We start from the raw sequence: 21,238 nt of genomic DNA on the forward strand, positions 1-21,238 counted from the left end.
CATCTCATAGGCAAGGGAATATGATGCACTTTATGATCTGATAAAAGTAAACCTGAGGGAGCTATTCCTAAAACTGCCACTCAGGGTCAAGGATGAGATCACATCTGAGAAGGCAGCAGTGGTATCAAACACCTTGTGTAAAACAATGACATAAAGGGTTTTAGAAAGCTGGCCTGAACTCAGGGGTCTGGATTGGCTCCTAATGATGTCAACCGTGTGCCTATAATGCCCAGAAAATGTCTCATTCTTTTTCTTTTCTAGGAATAATTACCCCTTAATGACAGCAACAAATGAATTTAGGTCCCTTGGCTGATTAGGTCCCTGTGAGCTGATTATTATGTACTCCCAATATTGCTTCCACGATCAGTGGAACTGAGGACCAAACAGTTTTTGTCAGGCAGATTTTGCACCTCAGACATCATTCTTACCCCATCAGAGCAGCATCAACACCTTTTGGGCTGAGGTTCTTGACCTACCATTTTTGGGGCTACCAGAAGGTTCCTTTTCATTTTGGGCTGAGGTTCTTGACCTACCATTCTTGGGGTTACCAGAAGGTTCATTTTCAGTGTGGTCTCATACATTGACCCCTTTCCCTAGAGCCGGTTGCTCAGAGCTCCAAACAACAGCTCCAAACAAATTCTGAACTTGAACTGCTCCAGAGATGGGGCATCCACAACTTCTCTGGGCAGATTTCGTAGAAGCCCACTAAAGGCTTCAGGGAATTGTGTTAATGGCAGGTGGGAAACCTGTTTCATTCCTGGGTGTGTGAGGTAATTAGGTATTACCTACCATGCTGCTGAAAACCAAATGTGCCTTATTTGAAGAACACCAAGGCTCTTCCTAGACAGGTGTAACTGCAGTCCTGTGCCTGACTCCTGTATTACCAGGAATAACAAGGTCTGAGGTTTCCATTGCTGTGTCCTGAACATTCATAAATAAAATGTGCAAACTCCCTGTTCCTTGTGTAGTGATGTATCATGCTTGTGTCATTAGTAAAAGCCCATCCCATTTACTAAAAGTCTTTGTGAAATAGAAGATTACAGCTACTGGGGATTTGGTTCACTATCTAAGAAAATAATGAAATTATGGACACAAGTTCAAAAAGAGAGAACTGAAAGGTTCATAGAAGAACGAAGGGGTGTTTAACATATGCAAAATTAGTCTAGAGACCAGGAGATGTGTATTTTCACTGTTTGATCTGCATGTGACATAATCTGACCCTTTTGTAGATACAAGTGTATTAAATAGATTCTCATATAACCTGAAAACAGAGGAAGAGCATTTTGTAGAGCAGAGGGAAGGATATGAATAATTAGGGAAAATGGGGGGGAGGGGGTGGGGGGGTGGGTGGAAGCCAAGTGTAGCTGAAAGGCTGGTTATCAGCTTCAGTTTTACTTTCTAGCGTATTACCAAGGCCTGTGCTCCTTCTCATGCTCTGAACTGGTATTTCTGCAGGTAAAGAATGTGTAAATTTCAGCAATTTACATCAGTTTGGACACTAATCTGGCAACTTTAATTTAACAGAGCCATTCAAAGCTCTTCCCACTTGTTGCAATTGGAGAGTGTTTAACTTGTACCCAGGTGTGTGTTCCCCTTGGCAGTGGTCTCGGGTCCTGGCAGGAATACCCCACCCACTGCTGTTACACCAATCTGAGCAGCCTTGGAGTAAATGCTGTTCACCCAGCAGGGTTGGGAAAGGAAGCACAGCCTAACAAAAAACTGCTCCAGAGGAGCTGCTGAGAGGTGTGCTGTTCCTGATTATCCCATCCTTTTCTTCTGATTGGCCTGGAAATTGTACCTGCCTGGTTGCTGCCTCCTGTTGCTGGTAATGCCTCTCACTGACCCTGGGCTCGGGTTTGTTTGATAAGCTGGGATCTGTAAAACTGCAGTCTAACAATTCCACCACTTGTTCTAATTTAGTGAGGGGTGAGAATTAACAGATGGTGTCATTATCAAAAGCTGTTCAAGTGTTGAAACAACATAAATTCCACAAATACAGAAAAACAAATATAAACTGCTGTAATTTTTCCAATATTGGTTGAATTATAATCACACTTTGCATTTATACAGGGCTTTTTAACCCACAGCTTTTGAAGTGCTTCCAGATTGTACCTAAAGCTGAGCCCAGATCTGTGGGGGAGGAGAGTATAACATTACCTGCTCTGCTGAAGTTGGAGGTGGGGTGCTGAGTGTTAAAGGCTTACACTGGACATCTGCAGAGGGGCTCTGGCTTCTTCACCTGGCTCTGCTGCTGCTCCAGCTGAATGGTCCTGGGTAAGTGGTTTCATTTCTCCATAGCTGAATTTCTCTTTCTAAACAAGGAATGATAATGCTCTGCCTCCTTTGGGAAGTGTTATGTTTCCAGCAGATGAAAAGTGCTGTGTTCTAAGGTGTGGGTGTTGTTGATATCATCACTGTTGCAACTATTAAAGAGCAGATGCTGGGAGGGCTTAATATAAAATACATGGTCTAGGTTTCCAGAGGGACTGAGAATATCAGGGTTTTTGCTGAAGTTCATCTAAAAGCTTGATTTTTTAAGAGTCCCTTAGTGAACACTGTAAAAACAAAAATAAGGGTTTGCTGATTTGGTTCCCCCCCCACCCCCCTTTTTGCTATTCTTGGTACTTATTAAAACTTCTCCGGATCTTTCAAGCTTTCTGCATGTTCCATCTTCACAGTATACCAGTGCGTTGCTTTTGTCTTGACTGTGCTCCTGCAGGTGTGAGGGATTCTGCACTTAAATTAGGCTAGTAATTGTACTAAGGAAAAAAGTTTGAAGATCTGAGCTCATGTTCTTGCATGCTCTATTTTTGGACTTTGTTATGAGCTCATGATTCAAGAATAAAAAAACCCAGATAGAGTGAAGAGGATCTCTTGTTTTAAGTTGGGTGTTAAGACTGCATAACAATAGTAGTGGAAAAAAAGATTGGTCTATGACCATTGAATTTCAGGGTTGTGTGTTTCAGAAGATAATATTTATGCTGTTGTTTATATTTATATTTTGGTTGCCCCAAAGGATTCAGTGATGCTTTGTGATAGATGCTTTGAGGATCTGCATTTTCATAATAAGTGTGAGTGGGGAGGGAGAAAAGAAAGAAAAAAAGAGGGTGGAAAAAACCCCCAGCATTTTGGAGGGAGGTCTCAGATTAATCATGGGAAGTTCTAACCCAAAAAACAAAGTTAATGTATTTAAGATTCCCTTCCTCACATGAATGCATTCGTATGAGTATTGAATTGAGAGGGACCCTTTGAATCCTTTTCTGAAATTGTGTTGTGGATTTGTTCTCCGTTATTTTGAGCAAATATCATGGTACTTGTAGTCTGAAATCTTCACCTCCCACAAGAAATCAGCAATGCTCGATTGGCTTCCTAGGAGCAAACCCTGTCCTGTGGCAGGCCCTGAACTCCACTTGGTCCTTGGTGAGGAGGGAGCCAATCCACCCAGGCTAGAAGGGGGCCAGAAAGTGCCACTAAAGCAACAAAAAGAGGGCAGTGCTGGAGCCTGCTCTGAGCCTGGCTTTGTTCACAGGCTTTGGCTAGTGGTCGTGTCCTAGAAGCTAATCAAAATCCCTCTAAGGGCTGGAGTCTGTGCTAATTTCTAGTTGTGTAATGGATCTGTTTTGAACAGACACTTTTCTTAAAGATCCCGCACTTCACACATTTCTTGGAGTTGCTCTTGTGCTGAAAGATGATTTCTCCTGTCAGAAGGTCCTGCTGGTGGCCTGATGATGGGGTAGGAGTGACAATAATGTGGCAGAGCAGGGGGGTGTTGTGTTGCCCTGTTGAGTTCTACATGGAAAAAACCTGATGGGGACTTAGTCCTGAGACCAAAAATTATCTTGTCTCCCTTTATATACCAGAATGTTGTGAATGGTGTTTATTTATTTATTCCTTTGGTCTTGGTCAGATTAAAAAATAAAAAAAAATTAAAAAAGTTAAAAAAAAAGAAAAAAGAAAAGACTACTTGAGACTTATCTAGCTTTGACAGCATTTGAGGCTTTATAAATATGGGTTTCAGCTGCACTTGATGGAAGTTACTGCAAACTGGCAAACCAGACTGGAAGCCAGCACAAGACAACCACAAATCTGGCAACAAATTACCACTGCCAGATGCCTATGTTGTTCATTTAGCTGTCTATGGAATTGAGGCACTTCGGTTTTCTTTATTTTATTTATTTATTTATTTGTTTATTTTAAATTTTGGAAGTACTCTTAAAGTAGAACACAGGGTTTTACGCTGTCTAGCCAAAGTTTAGCTGTCCTTTTGCATCTCTGCCAAACTTCCTGTTTTCAGCGAAACCAAATTATTATCTTTCTTTAGACCTGAAAGGATTTGCAAGTACAAATAAACTTGTGGTGGTCTTTTGGTTTTTTTTTAATGGCCTTTCAAAGAATAAACTCACTTGCTTCCTCTCAATTATGTGGTCTATGCTAGCAAAGAAAAGTACTTAACCTTTGGGCCACTAGCAAGATTCAGAAAATGTTATGATTATGCAGAACTTCTGCACTCTGAACTTTTAAAATAAAGATAATTATTTTTTCATATGCTAAAAGTCTTTGTTTTCATGTGGTTGGGCAATAGCATCTCTTGGCCACATGTATGTTAAGAGAGTTTGGAGTGAGTTAAAATTGGAGATCTTTGTTCTAAAAATTTCCTAAGCTTTTCCTAAAGGTTTATTCTTGGCAATCCATGGACATATGGTAACAGAAGAAAAATCTAAGACAGGTAGGCAGTAATCCTCCGTCTTGCTGGCCAAATGAGAACCACATGGGCCACATGTATGTTAAGAGAGTTTGGAGTGAGTTAAAATTGGAGATCTTTGTTCTAAAAATTTCCTAAGCTTTTCCTAAAGGTTTACTCTTGGCAGTCCATGGACATATGGTAACAGAACAGAAAAATCTAAGACAGGTAGGCAGTAATCCTCCGTATTGCTGGCCAAATGAGATTTGAAGTAAAAAATTAGGCAGCAAAGTTATCCCTTGTCCTCATGGAGGGAAAGCAAGAAGTCACAAACCCAAGCCCTGCTGCAAAGGAATTGGAGAAGAGTATCCTTTCTAAAAATAAAATATATGTAACTTATCTAAAAAGGCGGGGGGTGGGGGGGAAGGCTGTGGAGTGGGAGGTGGTAACTTGGTCTGTGTCATTAATCCCCAATGCTTCAGTAGTGTAAGGGAATGGAACAAAAGCATGTTTGCAAAATTGACGTTGGCAGGAGTAAGGCTGTGGAGTGGGAGGTGGTAACTTGGCATTAGAAAGCTCCATTTCTGTGTGCCTTCAACAATATCTGCACATTACCTGCAATTGTTGGGACGATGTTGGAGTCTATTTTTTGTATGGTACTTCAAAGGTTTTACAAATGCTTTGAAGGTGACTTAACAGCTATTAAATGATAGTAAAGGAGGGAAAAAAATCGAAGTCTTTCCAAAGAAGAAGTTTAAAGGATGTGTTTAATATTAGTGTTGGAAATGTGCTATAAATCCTCATAGTTTATGTGTGTCACCATCTCTGAGATGGCATTTATCACAGCAGAGGGAGAAGGAACAATTCACAGAGGAAAGGATCTTTTAGGAGTTTTATATGTTCCTCCCTATGTCACCAAAAGAACGGGGAAAAAGACATTTGAGCAGAAGCCCTCAGCTGCACAGAAATCCTTGAACAGTTGTAATGTCCAGGCTGTATGACAGCAGGACTGTCCTGCTGTTTTCCTTAAGGAAAACTGTACCTTTTCCCCTTTTTTAGCAGTTTGTTGTCTTTCATAAGGTAGTTATAAAACAACAAGAACCTCCCTATGCCAAGTAATAGAAAGAAATGAAAAATGTCATTTAATACGTGGAAAAACCCCAAAGTTTGAATAATGAATGCAAAAGTTCAAATGCTCTGAATGGGATGCTTCTGTTGATATTTTCTATTCTAGTTCTATCTATTAATTCATGCAGGAAATTCTAAGAAGTGTTAGGAAGAGAAATGCACTTGTGATTTATTAGTTGGAAAGATGTTTCTCTAGAGTCAGTTTTAATTTCTTGACCCTCTGAAAACCCAAGCCAGGAGTTTTGTCAAGAGCTCTGTATTCATCCTTTCAAAAGTGAAAGTGTTTAAAGGAGTGTTGCAAGTAATTTCTTATTCCACTAGCTTCAAAGAAGTTAACTGCATTTAGCGTCCTTAGCTCTTAGCTTAATTTGTTAAATCAAGCTGCTTCTGAGATTTATAGCAAAATTGTTTTTCTCTGGGGAAATAATTACTATTCCTCTTACTGGTGTGTGTGTGCAGATGTTTGTCAGCAGAGGAGTTGGAGTCAAGTTTAAAGGAAATGTTTCATTCAGTGGCACTGAGCTGGTATCCTAACAAGAAGGGGAAGCTGATCTATTGATTCTTGACTATTGGGGTTGTGCCCTATTGATAGGAAATTCTGCTTTGATACAGTTTTCCTGCAAGTGAAACTTCACTGACCTGTAAGGCGTTGTAAATGAACTAGGGCTGGTTCATTCCGGGCTTCCTGCTCACCTTGCCACAGGGTGGAGATGGGTTTTTGGCTTCCAGGGCTATCACTTGATGGTCATCAAGCAAGGAAGAGGTGTTTAATACCTGACAAGGCTGAGCCTGTAGTAAAAACCTTCATTTTGGGTGTTTTTAATGAAACCATTTCTCAAGAGAAGGGATTAAATTAGTGTGTGCACCTTGAAGAGGCTTTGACAAAGGGAAGTTCTGGCAGACCTGCCTGGCCTGAAACTGCATGGGCCCTCAAGGGGAAGGATTTTGGTGGGATGCTGGAATAGACACATCCCATCACCCACTGAGACTCATCCAATTGAGCCCCTGTTTTGGTACAGAGGTTGGGGATCAGAGAATTTCTCTAGGTTTGTAGGAACATAAGGGTTTTCTTCCAAACTGGGAAAGGCACTTACTGAGAAGTTTGGGACATTGCCCAGAACCTCCAAAACTGGAGCTCGGTGTTTCAGTGGATTCCATGTCCTATTTGGGTTGTCATTAATGGAGGCAAAGCTTCTAGCCTGGCCATGCACATAGCAGAACAGGTACAAATGCAGGCAGAGCTTTCTGCAATATACTCTGAAAGAAATTGTTTGCATAGTTTTCCATCATCTGGACTACTTGATGACGCCACGTTTCTTTCCTCCTGAAGCATGCAGCATTTTATGGTTTTGACTGAGAAGAAACTTTGCCCTGAATAGTTTGAAGTCTCAGTTCAGAAGTAGAAAGCCATACTGGGGGCTTTCTTAGGTTTTCACTAGGTAAGTTCATCAGTGAAAGGAGAGCCAGATGGATTTGAGTGATTGTCTGCTGCAATACTGCATCTTGCATTGCATGAAGGATGGGCAGAGGGTGCTGGTGGCTCATCAGCCCCTGCCCTCCCCGTCTGCTGCAAGAAGCAGAAAAATAAAGTTTTGTCAAATGCACCAGTGGCTACAACTGACAGAAGCTGAAGCTTCCAAGGCTTATAATAAATAGATGAGAAGCACAGACGGTGCTGTGCTGCCTTCTGGGATGCAGCACAGCCCTTGGACAGGTGCTGCCTGGTTAGTTTTCCCCAGGAGAAAGTGAGGACCAGGATGGTACCTCCGGTAGCTTGGAGGCTGGCTTGGCTCTTGGCTCAAGTCAGTTTTAGATGCACATAAAAGACTGATTATGTTGAGCTCTTTCTTTTTTAACGCTTAACCAGTGTTCCTAGAGAATCCGAGGAATTGCCTATAAAAGTTTCTACATCTGTTTCCTTCCCTAAGCTTGTCAGTTGTTACTTATATCCCAGTCATGGCAGAGAGGAAATATTGCTTATCTTTATTCAGAGTGTCTGGAACCCACCCTGAATTTAAAGCACCTCACAAATTTTTAAAACAAGCCATTAACAAATACTAGATGCCTGTCTTTTGTACTTTGGTTCATCCTTTTTTTGCTGGAACTGATTTTTAATGAAAAGCCAAACACCTTGGCACATCAGCAGAAACCTGCAGCCCCCTGAAAGTGCTCAATCCCAAGGCTGCTGGACAACACCTTGCAGTGGCCTGTGGATCTAGCTATGAAAGAATGTGGAGTACACTGTGTGATCTAAGTTTTGGGAAACTGGAAGAGCATTTCACCATCAACAGACCTTTAGGGAGATCCTGGATTTCTGTGTCTTTGCTAAGTTTAATTGTTTGAGTGACATGCTTTCCAGTCCAGCTATCTACTTTAAACCACAAAATTTTAGATGAAGCAATCCCAAAAAAATAGGGTTGGTAGGGTGGAGCAGTACAGGGAGAAGGCTGGAACAGTGTATTGCAGTAGTAGGTGGGGGAGAAAAAAAAGAGAAACACCCAATTCTGGTGGTATTTTCTTTAAAACTGTATGGCACACCCATGTTTTGGAGCAGAGGCATGAAAGCTGGCAACAAACTGACTTTTGTTTCAAGTATATGCCTTTCGCAGTTTTTGTCAAAATCCACACAAATTTGGCACAGCTGCCAAGCTTTTAACCGTCTTGGTTCATGCATGTTCAGCAGCAAGGAGGTGGATTTCAGCAGTGCCTAATGGTCTCTGCCCAAGGAGAGCCAGCCTCATACCAGAGGTGGGAGCACTGCAGGGTGGAAGGGGAAGCAGATCCACATTCCGTGTGCTGCCCGTTTCCTCAGCGCTTTTAGAGGATGGCAAGCTCTTGTGCTAGGAAACCTACACCTCTGTGTTGGCTTATTTCTGCCAGAGCAGCCTTGAGGGCTTTCTGCTCTGAATGTAGATGAGAGGAGTGGCAGAGAAGGCAACCTGAGAGCAGAAGCTTGGAATTTGGTTGGAAAGGTGAAGGACTGGGAAGGAAGGAGAGGAGGAGGAAAGAGACAATAAGCCCTGCTGAGGACTTGGCAAAGGCCCAAGTCCTTGGACTGTGGCCACAAAGATGAAGGATGAGGCAGGAGAAGAGGCTGGAGCATGGAGGGGCAGAGTTGTGAATTAAGGTTTGAAGGGGTGAGAGCTGGCTGGGGAGGAGAACAGAGACAAGAGCTGGGTTGAAGTAGGTGAGGCTTCTGTTATACTCTCCCTATAAACTTCATCTGTGCTCATTCCGGGCTAAATGTGGTAAATAAAAATGACAAGTGACAGGATAAAGTCTGCCCCCCAAATTGAAACGTCCCTACCTTTGATCATGTTCCTTTTCCTGTGCCAGCACATAGTCTTCAGGAACTAGAATTTAAGTTATTTGGCCAGGTTCTGAGCTGGTGACACCTGGTTTAACTTTATCAATAACTTCTTACAGATTTATGTAGACAGCCTCGCTCCATAAGCATTTTCCCACCTCTGTTATTTCCTAACATGGTTTATGCCTTTAAAGATAATAAAGATGTGGTCTCGTACTCTCAGACCTGTTGGGAGGCTGAGTTTTCTTATTAGTAGCCAAGAGTGGAATCTGTCTCTTCTTCTGTAAATTATCTTCATTTTACTGTGTTTTAAAATGCATCACTTAAAAGTCTAAAATATTTGACAGTCTGCAAATGTATTCAAAATACTACAGCATTTAGCAATGGTCAAACATCTAGCTATACATTATATACTGTCACATATATTTAATACATGTGCAAAAATGTCACCAGACAGAATAGTTATGGGGAAAATATTGTAATAAATGTAAAAATTGTCATCTACTGATGAAAATGACCCTAATTTATTTGGAGCGCCGACATGCATATATATCTTTACTCTGACATTTTTTTCTAGAGTTTTAATAAATAACTTAGTTTTAATACTTGTTTTCATCATGTGTAATGTCCTGGGATGAGGTGGAAGTTGGAATGCAGAAGGAATCAAATGGAAATTACTAGGTGGTGCCTTTTGTTTTCCAAGAGTAGTGAAGTAAAGTTTGAATGTGTTTTAATATTCTTGAATATTTAAATGCCCTGGGGCATCTTGTATTTAGAAGGATTTTTTTTATTAGTTTCTTTGTGTATTTTCTCTTTTTTTCTTCCCTGTTTTGTATAAACTTCAAAGGTAATTTTTTGCTTGTGACTTTCTATGAAATCCTGGAAAATGTTCATAAGGTCAAATGGGTTGTTTTGATGTGGTGTTTGGATGTTCATTCTCTCATTGTTTTTGAAGTAAATAAGGCTATGTTAACATAAAACCATGTAACAAGTTGGCTTTGTTAACTAGCTGGTAGACTGGAGGAGAGGACAAATTTTAATTCTTTTTTTCTTACTGGTGTTTCTAGTCCCCATTTGACTGCAGATTTCTGTGATATTATCTAGGGACAAAATCCATCAAACTTCCCAATATTCTCAGAGCCGCTGTGGAGCTCGCATGGGAGGTCAGTGGATTCTTTGCAGGCTCTGGGTATTAAAATACAAGATATCAGTGAATCTTTCTGAATGGGAGTGAGACTTGTAATATTAGTAGCAAAGTAACAGCCTTATTTTCTTCTGGTAATTTCTGTTCATTTCTCAGCCCACCAGGTTTAACCACCTTACTAATGTGCTCTACAATGTTCTGTACCAAATATTAATATCGGCATTATTACAGTGTCAGCACTTCTCTGGACTTAGCAGATATATTGTTTTCATTATATAAATCTGGTCCCCACACTCCCTGCTTTCCAGTTTAATTAATCCTCTGTCACACCAATGCTGCCAAGAAACCTGTAGCTATTTATAGAAAGGCATCATATTTTAATATGCAAAAGATAAATATGACTTGGAATGCTACAAACTGTGCTACAAGTGGGATTTAAAAGTAAAAAATTAATTTGACTCAATAATGAAAGCTATAGACTGCCTTTAATGCGTTTCACCCTGTGAAAAATGTTAACTCTGACTAAGCAGATAGCAGATTAGCTTTAATTTTGAGTTTTGTGACCTTGAGATCTCTTAGACGAGTTTCCATGTGTCACACTCAATGAGGGAAAAATAACTTCTAGTTTTTATTTGTGTTCTGTACAGCAAAAGCATAAGCCACAGGGATCAGGTGATAAAACATCTCTGTAAGGACATTTTTTTGGGGAAACAGTTTTTGTTTGGTAAGTAGAAAACTGGATGGATAAGTCTTCACTGGTGAGTCACCAGCATTTTCCAAGACCTGCCATATGGCAGGGAGTGACATACTCCCACATCTCCTCAAAAGTGCCCCAAGATTGATGATTCTGGCTGTTTGCATCAACCCCCTGCATATAAATGTCCCAATAGGGAAAGAGAGGCTTCAAAGAAAACACAGAGATTAACCTCAAAATACTGGGCAGAAATAGCTTACATGCTATGGGTTTGGAAACTCGCATTCATGCCAAAACAGTAACTTTCTGGTGTATTACTTCAGGCCATAAGTTTGCTGGCTAAAGGCACCTGGATCTGGCCAGGGTTTGTATTGGCTGTGTCGTTGTTCCTCCTTCACATCCCCAAATCTAAGCCATGACGTTCTCCTAAAAAAAGTTATGTTGGCTCTTCCCCAGCTTATTGTGTTTAGCTTTATCTTGAATGATTCTATTCTTTACAGTCTGCAGCCTCAGTCCAGAAATTACTTACTGCCCTGTATTTCCTGCAAACTTTTTTTTTTCTGGGATTGATTGTATGTTTGCCAACTGCAATGTTTCTGGCACCAGGTGGATATAAATGGTAGATTTACAGTACCAGTGAGCAGTGTTTTCATAGTCTGGTATTTGAATTCCTTTAGAGTACTTTGGGGAAGCAGATATGAGAACTGATGTGGTCACTTGGCTACTGTGCCTTTAAGAACTGAGAAATTTGGAGGCTTTGTGCAGATGATACAGTGCTGGACTTAGCTTGTCCTGTAGTCTTACTCTACAAAGGCCACACGGGCTCTCAAAACAAACTGAATTTTTTCTCATTATGCATTCTGAAAACTTTTGCAAATGTTAGATTTAATACTAATGATTGTGTATTTAGATATGCAAAATAAAAATCAATTGTGCTCTTAATAACAAATATATGCCTGTAATTCTGTTGAAAAAAGTGCTTGTGGCACACTCTCCATTTTTCTATTTAACATCCCAGCTATTTTACTAGTCCACATTTTTCTTCAAAATACTGAAAGTGAGAAAACCATGTTTCTACATAAAAGTGCTTGAAACTATTTTTGATTTAACTCAAAGGCATTCAGGAGCAAGAAAATGGTGTCAAGTGTCTTCAGCCAGTAGATTTAAATTTGTATTTAATACTTGCATAACTTAAACATTAGCCAAGAGAATTTTAAGCATTTTTTTTCCTTTAATTTGACTTTTAAAAAAAGTAAAAAAGACTCCTCCTGGACTGAGATCTTGTATCTCAAGTTTCAGACTGAAGTAAACTTTTACAGCCGAGTTGTAAAATAGCAGTTTATGAGACAAACTCTGCCAAAACTTTAACTATAACTGTGCCAATGTGCCATTATAATAATCCAACAATAATCATGGTCCATTATATTAAATCACTCACACAGACAAAGACTGCTAACCTTTCCAAGTGGGAAAAAATGTTCCTTTCAGATCAGGGATAAATTCCAACTGAGAAGACCAAATGCTGCAGCCTTTAAGTAGTGAATACATTTACTTCTCCCCAGGGCTCAAATAACCCAACATTTGGTAAATGTTTAACAAGGATGAATTCTCCCTCCCATTTGCCCTTTTCTCATATACACTAGATTAACAAATTTAGTTTAACAAGATGATCTGTGTTACCCCCTGGTATCCCCCAATTAGATCCTTCCTCCTGTTATTGGCATATCATCCCAGTCCATTTGTTTGATAAGAGGACCCAAGGTAATTAGCTGTGTGGCAGAAAGTATCTCCCACCAGCCCTGCTTCTTATGCAGGCAAGTCTCCCCCTGACACAAGAAGGTGCTTTTGCTGTTGCTCTTTCCTTTTTTCATGTGTTTTTAAGGGGATCTCCTATTTGTAGCATTTTGCAGAGAAGATTAAGCGAGCATGATGTGTAACTCTTGACTCGGGTTATGCCTCCCCTGCAGCTTGTCAGGAGCTAAATCAAAGCCTCTGCAGGAATTCACAAATCCAGCTTAGAAATCTCATATTTAGTCCTGGATAAATGAACATTGTTGAGGACAGAATAACTGTAGGCGCTCTGACGGGTTCAGGGGGCAGTGGTAGGCTGTGCCTGTGGTGTCTTTGTGCAGTCACCAATTCCTCCCTTAGCCTTCTCTGTCTTCAGGTGGGTTTTGTCACATTCAGATGCACTGTTGTTTCATGTTGTATCTGTCCAGCTGGATGGATGGCAAAACTATATGTTTTGGGGGTTTTTGTTTCATTGGTTTCTTTTAATTTGCTGGGCCTTTTTTGCTTTTGTTTGGTCTTTATTTCCCTTCAATTTGTAAAGTTGTTGGGCTTCTGCTGTGACAGTAATTTGGGGCTCTTCTGTTTTCTTGGGTATGTATTAGCACCTTCAGAGCTACCAAGTTTGTCATTCTTAGAGCTTAATCCCTGCAAGGGCTGGGAGGAGAGCAGAGTTAGGCTGGGAAGGACCTGAGCCCGTGTTGGTGATTTGAATCACACCGAGAAGCTGCTTTTAATTCCAGAACTAGAGCTTCTACCAACGCTTAACACTGGAGCAGGGGTGGTGACAGCTGAGAAGAGCAGAGTTAGGCTGGGAAGGACCTGAAGCCCATGTTGGTGATTTGAATCACACCGAGAAGCTGCTTTTAATTCCAGAACTAGAGCTTCTACCAACGCTTAACACTGGAGCAGGGGTGGTGACAGCTGAGAAAAATCTCTAATGCTTTTAACAGCCATCAGTGTCACTGATGAATAAAGCACCTTCCTGTGCCTTAGTGAGAGGAAGGGCTTTACCTCTGTCACTGAAACCTGCCTGGAGGTTTCTCCCACACCTGTGCGTGCCATTGCTGCCTCTGCAGCATTTTGTAGGGCTTCCCTCCCATGCAGAAGTAAAGACGTGGTTGAAAGCTGGGCAGTGTTGTTGGTGTGCTGGAGGAGACCAGAGGCAGGAGCAGTGTGGTGCTGCTCAGAGTGCACTTCAGCATGGCAGCGTTCCTCTGTGAGCTGCTGAGTTTTGTCACTTGGCTGGTACTGAGAGCTTCGTGCCGGATAGTGCTCAGTGACTTAAATATCCTTGGCAAAAGGGCCCTTGGATGAGCTCAGGATTGTGGCGATGACAAATGACAAGGACTGTGGTGGTTTGCTTTATGGCAATATCCTGTTATTGGGGTTGGTGGATCCCTAGCTGAGCACCATCACCCTTCCAGGTGGCTTTTTCCTGGTTTCTGACAGACTGACCTCTGGAGACTTGTTTTTGTCCCGTTTCTGTCTCTGACACCTCAAATTAGGTGATGGCAATGTCAGACTTTAGTCAGCCTGGTCATCGAAGCTGATAGTGAATATAACATGGGTGATATCTATCATCAGGGGCACACTGCTGAGCTGCTTGCTATAGCAGATGGGAATTGCACTATTCTCTTTGTGGGAGAGGTCTCACATCCTAGGAAAGCACAGCCATGTGTTTTCTTCAGCTTCACTTGGAGAGTTGTTTAGGACTTACCCTCAGGTAATGCAAGAACTTTGTCTCTGTCCATGCATTATCATTTTGGCTGTGATTGCTAAGGCGGTAGGTTTGGGGAAACTCCTCAGTGTGAAGGAATTTACCCATGAGCTCTCGAAATACATTTGTTTCTGAGGAGATTTTGCCTGGAAGAGTCTCCACATGAAGGTGTGTTTCATTTTGCAACGGCATCCTTTAATTGCTGGCAAAGGAAAAAATTCTCACTTGTTTGTGTTTTTATTAATCAAGCTAAATAGAATAACGCAGACTAGGTACAAGAAGGCACCAAAGGACTCATTTGGATAAATAGGACTCTTAATTCTTCAGTTATTTACACAGTCATTCTGCTGTTCTTAGGCACAAGGAAAAAAGAAAGAAACCACTCAAGTGCTTCAGTAGCACCAAGAAAAATTAGTCAGTGGGAGGATGGTGTAATAAAACTGTGTCACAAGATAATCACTCCTTGCTGATATACAAATGCTACAGCAGAAACCTGTCCTTGTCATAAAGTTGCAATTACCAATGTCTCAGTACTTTGAACAAAAGGTAAATACCCAGATGAGGGAGCAAAGAGCCAAGAGTTCCATCCTCTCCTTAACCATCTCCTTATGTATGTGCACGTAATACTTCCCATTTTTCTCCACTGTCTTTCCAAGAAGAAAAAAAAAAAGTATTCCTAAGTGCCTGAGAAAAGAATAACCCTTACAGAAGACCGGCATTCACTTAAGGAATTAGTGAAATAAAAGATTGTATTTTCTGGGTTTGACAGACTATTTTCTCTTTGGGGGTTCATAGCAATGAAGTCAAATCCCCAAACTACTAATTCTACAGGTTCAGGCATTTCAAGGCACTGAAGTGATTTCTTTATTGAAGTCAGTTTTACCAATTCGTGTTTACTCAACAGCTTTCCTATCTGGCTGAGATGCTCTTTTAATACAGGTTTGAGCAGTATTTGATACTGCAAAATGCCAAAAATTATCTATAAGTCCTCAAACTCCAGTAAGGTTTGCAAACAGCACAAGAAGTACTCTAGACCTTGCAACCTGTTTTTATGGATGTTGAGATGGACTTTAATCTTAGAAGATCAGGAAGTGATTTCTAGGCCTGAGAGTTTGCTGTGGCTCAGGAACGTCGGGAAGGTTGAGAGCAGCCTTGCAGGAAAGAACCTTTTTGGTTAAGTTGGGATGATTAGTTGACAAAGCCTCTCTTTATTCTTTGTTTGGCCCACTGATTTTTAGCTATTTTAAAAGTCAATTACTGCAGTTTCTGTTCTGATAACATCTAGTGATAGAGCTAATGAGTGTCTTTGGAGCTGCTGATGTGTTACTGGCTGTTTAAGCAGCAGGTTCCGTTCTGGCTGAGTTGGAGCCCCTTCAGATGTGCCTGAAGTCACCATGTGTTCAAACAAGCTGTCCAGAGCTGTCTGCTTCTCCTGAAACTCACTGAGTGGAACCCTAACCCGAGACCAAGTGTCTATCTGGTTTAGTGGTGTAAGATTGAGGAGGCACTAAAGGAGTCTGCCATTGAGCCTTGCATCATCTTGTGTTGGAGCTACGGTCTGTGTGGAGGTACAGATGGGCCAAAGAGATCTCAAGCTCTTACAGTTTCTCTAGAACACAACATTTCATTGCTTCCCCTAAGAATGAGCTGTGTTCTGGTGATGCAGCCTGGTTCTGAGAACAACCATGAGTTTTGTGCCATGAGGCCAGGCCACACTACCAGGCCAAAAGGAAAACTAGTGCCATAAAGTTGGTCTTGTGGCCAGAGAAGGTGCTAGAACCTGTGATCATCCAAAAAGAATGACAGAAAGTTTTTTGGCTCTGTTCAGAGGTTGCTTAAGTGCTCTCCTGTAAAGCTGGGTTTTATCTGAGAAAATGGTGTGAACAATCTGGAGGGAAATGCAGACTTTCCACTCTCTACGTGTCCTATATAAAATGGCAATTTTCCAGTGTCACTTGTAAATGATCTTTTCCTTGATGTGCAACTAGATGCCAGAGAATTTGGTATAAGCTTTTGCATTGTGCTGAAGGCAATAAAACCATCAAAATCTCCTTTTTTGGTTGCGAGAGAGCAGCTGTCTAGCTCGGTGGGTAAAGCTGGCCCATCTTTGCCTGGTTTTATGAGTCTCTTTTTAGGTAGAAATTCAAAAATATCTTCCTCTTAACTACTTCCAAAGGGTCAGTGGAAAGTGCTGCTTTAACAGTTACACAAAACACTTTGGGGGTGGGGAAGAATCAGAAATAAGTTGTCCTCTGCTTTTCTCATGGCAAACATATTCAAGACCAACCACTTTCTCTCTGCTCTGCTGTGAAAATGCCATTAAACTAGTTTGTTTACAACCTTTTGCTCCTTTTTCAATATGTGATTTTGACGCAAACCCATATTTTAGGCAGACTTTACTGCTAGCACCACATCCTGCTGAAACCTTGTAGACTTCATCAGCAAGTCCCCAGCCACCCAAAGGCATGGGATGCCAGGGCAGCCTGGGAACAGGGATGGAGCTCCATTCTGCTCAGAACGCTTTTACACAACTCTATTTCTGGCTCTTTATTTGCTCAAATGAAACTGTCTGATTAAATAACACATAGGAAACAGATTTCAATCCAAGTCTGAATCATCAAGCTATTAATTTTTTAAAAAGTGGTTGGTTTTGGTTTGTTTGGGGGGGTGGGGTTTTTTGGTTTTTTTGGGGTTTTTTTTCCCTCCAAATCCATCCTTTCCATGTTAGTTTTCCCCCAGAAGGACACTCAGGAAGTTCATTCAGATTAGGTGTGAATTCACAGAGTATGAGCTGTGTAGACACCCTTGTGCAAAATGAAAGCTGCCTGAAGTTGGCTTGGCTTTGAAAATGGATTTAGTCCACCCTAGGTCTCAGTAAGAATTTTCTTGCTGAGATATAATTATCTAATTAGCTGATTTAACTAATCCTTCTTTAAAATGAATTTGGATTACTTTCCTTGGCTGTCCTCAGAGAGACAGAAGTGCTTAACTCTCCTAGTAACTAATGCCATCACATTCTGGGATGCACACAGTACTTCTGCAGCATCCCATGTCTTGAGCCCATTTGGATGGGGAGCAAAGATCTTGTATTATCTAATCTAAATTTGCCACCCATTCAGTCTGTGCATTTCATTACCAAAGTTAGTACTGGAGCTGGGACTTGTGTTTTGGGTACATCTCACCTTTTTCTTGAGGAATCAAGGCTCTAATTTCAAGAGAAGCCAGGAGGTGTAGGTAAGGTCTTTGAGTTCTTAAATTGCCAGGCTTAAGCGCTGGGTGCACAACTAGATTCTTTGACATCTTTGACAATTAACATGCAACTCAAATAAGGATATTTTAATTAATAAATAAATTTAATACTGCATCAGTGAGGATGTTAGATTTCAACCTAGACCAGGGGAGTAAGAAGTACCTAGACAGAATGGACCTTGCCTGCTTGTATAGGTCTGATGAATTGTAGCTTTTGATCCTGTTCCTAAAATCATTAGTTTTTTGGATTTGGTTTGTTGTTTTTGCTTGGGTTTTTTCTGAGAATGCACTGAAAATGGACTGGAAAAGGGTGGATGGAATACACGTACTTGAATGGAGAAAGGAAAAGAGATTAAACCAGATGAGACTCCTCTGAGTTAGTTAATTGTATCCCAAGTATTGTTATCAGCATTCCCCTATCCAATTGGAAGAATGTGATGCGTAATATTCCACAGCTATTTGTCCTGCTTCCAGCTCTGTTCAATGTTCTCACTAATGACTTGCACAGAGCAGTACAGAATATGCTTATTAAATTTGCAGACAACATGAAGTTATAAAGGCCTGCAAATATACTAGGGGATGGGATTAGGAATTTAGAAAGGCATATAGAAATTGAGGAACTGGTAAAAAAAACAATGTAAAAGAAGGGATAAAATTCAACCGAGGACTAAGCTCACAAGTCATTGACTGCATGAGCATGGGATGCATAACATGCAGGTGATGACACTTTAGGAGGGTTTTGATGAATTATAGTTAGATCACAAGCTGAATGGAAACTTAACCCTAAAACCAGTCATGTCAGGGTATTGCAAAGAAAGGCAGACCTTGTAACTGGAACTGAGTAGGCATTTACCTCTCAGGATAGGGTTATGTCACTTGGCACTGGAAAGGTGTGGACTAGGTTTGCTACTATTCTTCAAAGTTGGAAAGATTTTGAATAAACACTGAGAATATTTATGGGTCTGGGAAAAATGGCTTAGGAGGAGAAACTGGAAAACCTACAGTTTTCTTGTCTTCTAAAAGACACTGAAGTTAGGCATAAATACTCTTTAAGTATATTAAAGACTTTAAAAAAAATTATGTTGGTACCTCTTTTACAAGTTTGTGTTGGTGCCAAAATCACAGCAGGAGAGTTCCAGATTAGATGCTAGGAAAGTTTCTCCAGAAATAATGGTAGGATTGGGGTAGGGCAGATTGCCTGGTGTAGTGTCTGTTATTGGTGGTCAGTAGAAACAGTTGAGAAATGAGTTTATCAGCAGTGTAATTAATATAGTCACCCCTGTCCTGTGGGATGACTGAGGACTTCTTGGGGCCTTTTTTGGTCTGAGGACTTGAGAGCAATCAGTAGAGTACTTGGAGTAGTATCCAGGGGCAACAGTTACTCAACTGGATATTTGTGCTACTATTTTAATCTTTGCAGGTAATTAGTTTAATTATTTCTAGACTCTCCATGAGTAGCTAGGACCGGATCAGGACCTTCTGAGAGCAGCTCAGTTGTGTACACAGGGATACCTGCTTTTCAAATGCATGGCTGTTTACTATGAAGTTTTATTCCCAATCACGCTATAACATTCCAAAGAGGATCCTGGTCTAGGATTTGGCAATATTTTTGCTGTCAAATATAGGAAATAAAATCATATGACCATGTATTTTTTTCTGCATTAAACACATCTAGAACCATATACCAACCTCCTTGTTCTCTTATCATGTCCCTTCTACAGCTGTTACCTCTGCATAAAAATACAAGGAAGGGTAGGCAGGTAGGATGGAGGATGCCCCCAGTCAGCTTTTTCGCCTGTGATGTGAGGCACCACTGAAGATAGAGTCTTCTTCACACACAGAACATATCTGGAAAATGCATTGCAGTGTTTTGAAAGGCTGGGAGAGAGGTCACAATTATAAGGTAAATGCCAAATTATATTCCTTAATTTATCACACTTGAAACATTTAAAAACTTTAAATTTCCCAAATTTTTATCATCTTTGGAAATACTGTTTTCTTTAAGTACTCAAGCATTTTCTTGGCTTTTATGCTTTCAGTGTGGACAGGCAGTCTGCTGCTTGGGACAGCATTTAGGAAGAAGAGACCATTTTTCTGCATTTTGTAATAGTGAGTGAGTTTGGAGCAGTCATTTGAATGGTTCATTGTGTGTGCATGCACCTCTGTGTCTAAATAATCATAGTAATTTCCTTTATTCAATTCTTCAAAGTCCCAGATGAAATCTGGATTTCAGTACAGTTTAATGCATGTAATTCAAGATACAAAAAAGGGAAAGAGGCATTTACTGTACAGATGGGAAACTGAATCACACAGAACTAAGAGACTGTCCAAAAATAATACAGAAAAACTGAGGCAGAGCATGGATTCAAGCCTGAACTTTGTGATATCTCACTCAAATCCCTAATTACAAGGCTGTTTTTAAATTTCCAAGTTGTTCCCTTGTACATAACAAGCGTCATCACTTAGGCCTTTAACTATTTTGTTTCTAAATGAAACCTTTCTTCGCTCTGCTGGAACACGGAGCTGGAACACTGGTGTGACTAACTGGAAAATGATGATTTCACGCCAAAGCCAGGGAGATGTGGCCAAATGGATAGGAACCAGTCTTGCGTCAGGCTTGACCCATTAGGTGTCACGTCAAGAAGTGCCACATTGCTGCCACCTTTGTGATGTATCTCACACTTGTCTCCGCAGCCCTCGGTGTGGCTCCTGCCGCGGTTATCGCTCCCGATCCCTGGCTGGGGACACGGAGGCCAGCTGTGCTGTTAGAGAAGTGCCATCGTGGGAAGCTGGAGCTGCAGCCAGTGTGGCCGGGATATCAGCACTGCTTGTGACATTCTTGGACCCCTCCTCTTTGCTGCTCTCCTATTTCCCCACTCGCACTTCCCCCAGATAATTTAAGCTCCAGAGATCAGATGAAAATTCCTACTCAGCAATTTATTTTTCTCCCCTCCCCCCACGCTTTTAATCCCAGGAGCTTGTTCAGGGAGAAATATGTGCTATCTCAGACATATGTGGGTGTGAAAGAGTGCGCTTAGTAAGGCCTTTCTTCAGGTTAAGAAAACAGCAAACTCGTTCTGTGACATTCTCTCATCCTTCGGTGACCTGTGCAAGGCACAGGGAGTGTTGTGCATACACCTGAAGCTAAAACAAAGCTGAAAAACATCTAAAACGCTGCAGTTGTTGGGTGGGGTTGGAGTGAATGAGCAGGTGCATACCAAAGCAAAATTATCTTGGGTTGTGTTCCTGTCCTGTTTCATAATCATTAGGCAGGTTTGGGGGCAGAAAACTTCCAAGAAAAAGGGAAAGAAGAGTGGGAAATGGCAGTTCAGAAGTCAGTGGCTTTCCTGCAATCAGCCCAGTAGTTGCTCCTAGCTGCCTGACTGCCAGGGTTTGGCAGAGATTTAGAAGCTGAGTATCTGTTGACTGTCAGGGCAGTGCTGTCAGTCACCTACGTTCAGGTTAATGCTTCAGGGAGCTGGCCAAACTCCAGGGGATAACTCGCCTAAATAAAGATATCATTGCTC

At 41.2% G+C, this 21,238-nt stretch overlaps 1 long non-coding RNA gene across 1 annotated transcript; it reads left to right on the forward strand.

Annotated features, from left to right (window-relative positions):
• Positions 1-1,874: 1,874 nt before the first annotated feature.
• On the forward strand, positions 1,875-21,212 carry LOC120506913. The gene is made up of 4 exons (XR_005628632.1): positions 1,875-2,274; positions 19,433-19,614; positions 19,751-19,820; positions 20,406-21,212. It is a non-coding gene; the product is annotated as an uncharacterized LOC120506913 (long non-coding RNA).
• Positions 21,213-21,238: the final 26 nt, after the last annotated feature.

This window comes from Passer montanus, unplaced genomic scaffold (genome assembly GCF_014805655.1).
Source record: "Passer montanus isolate IOZ18808 unplaced genomic scaffold, ASM1480565v1 scaffold40, whole genome shotgun sequence".
Taxonomy (NCBI): domain Eukaryota; kingdom Metazoa; phylum Chordata; class Aves; order Passeriformes; family Passeridae; genus Passer; species Passer montanus.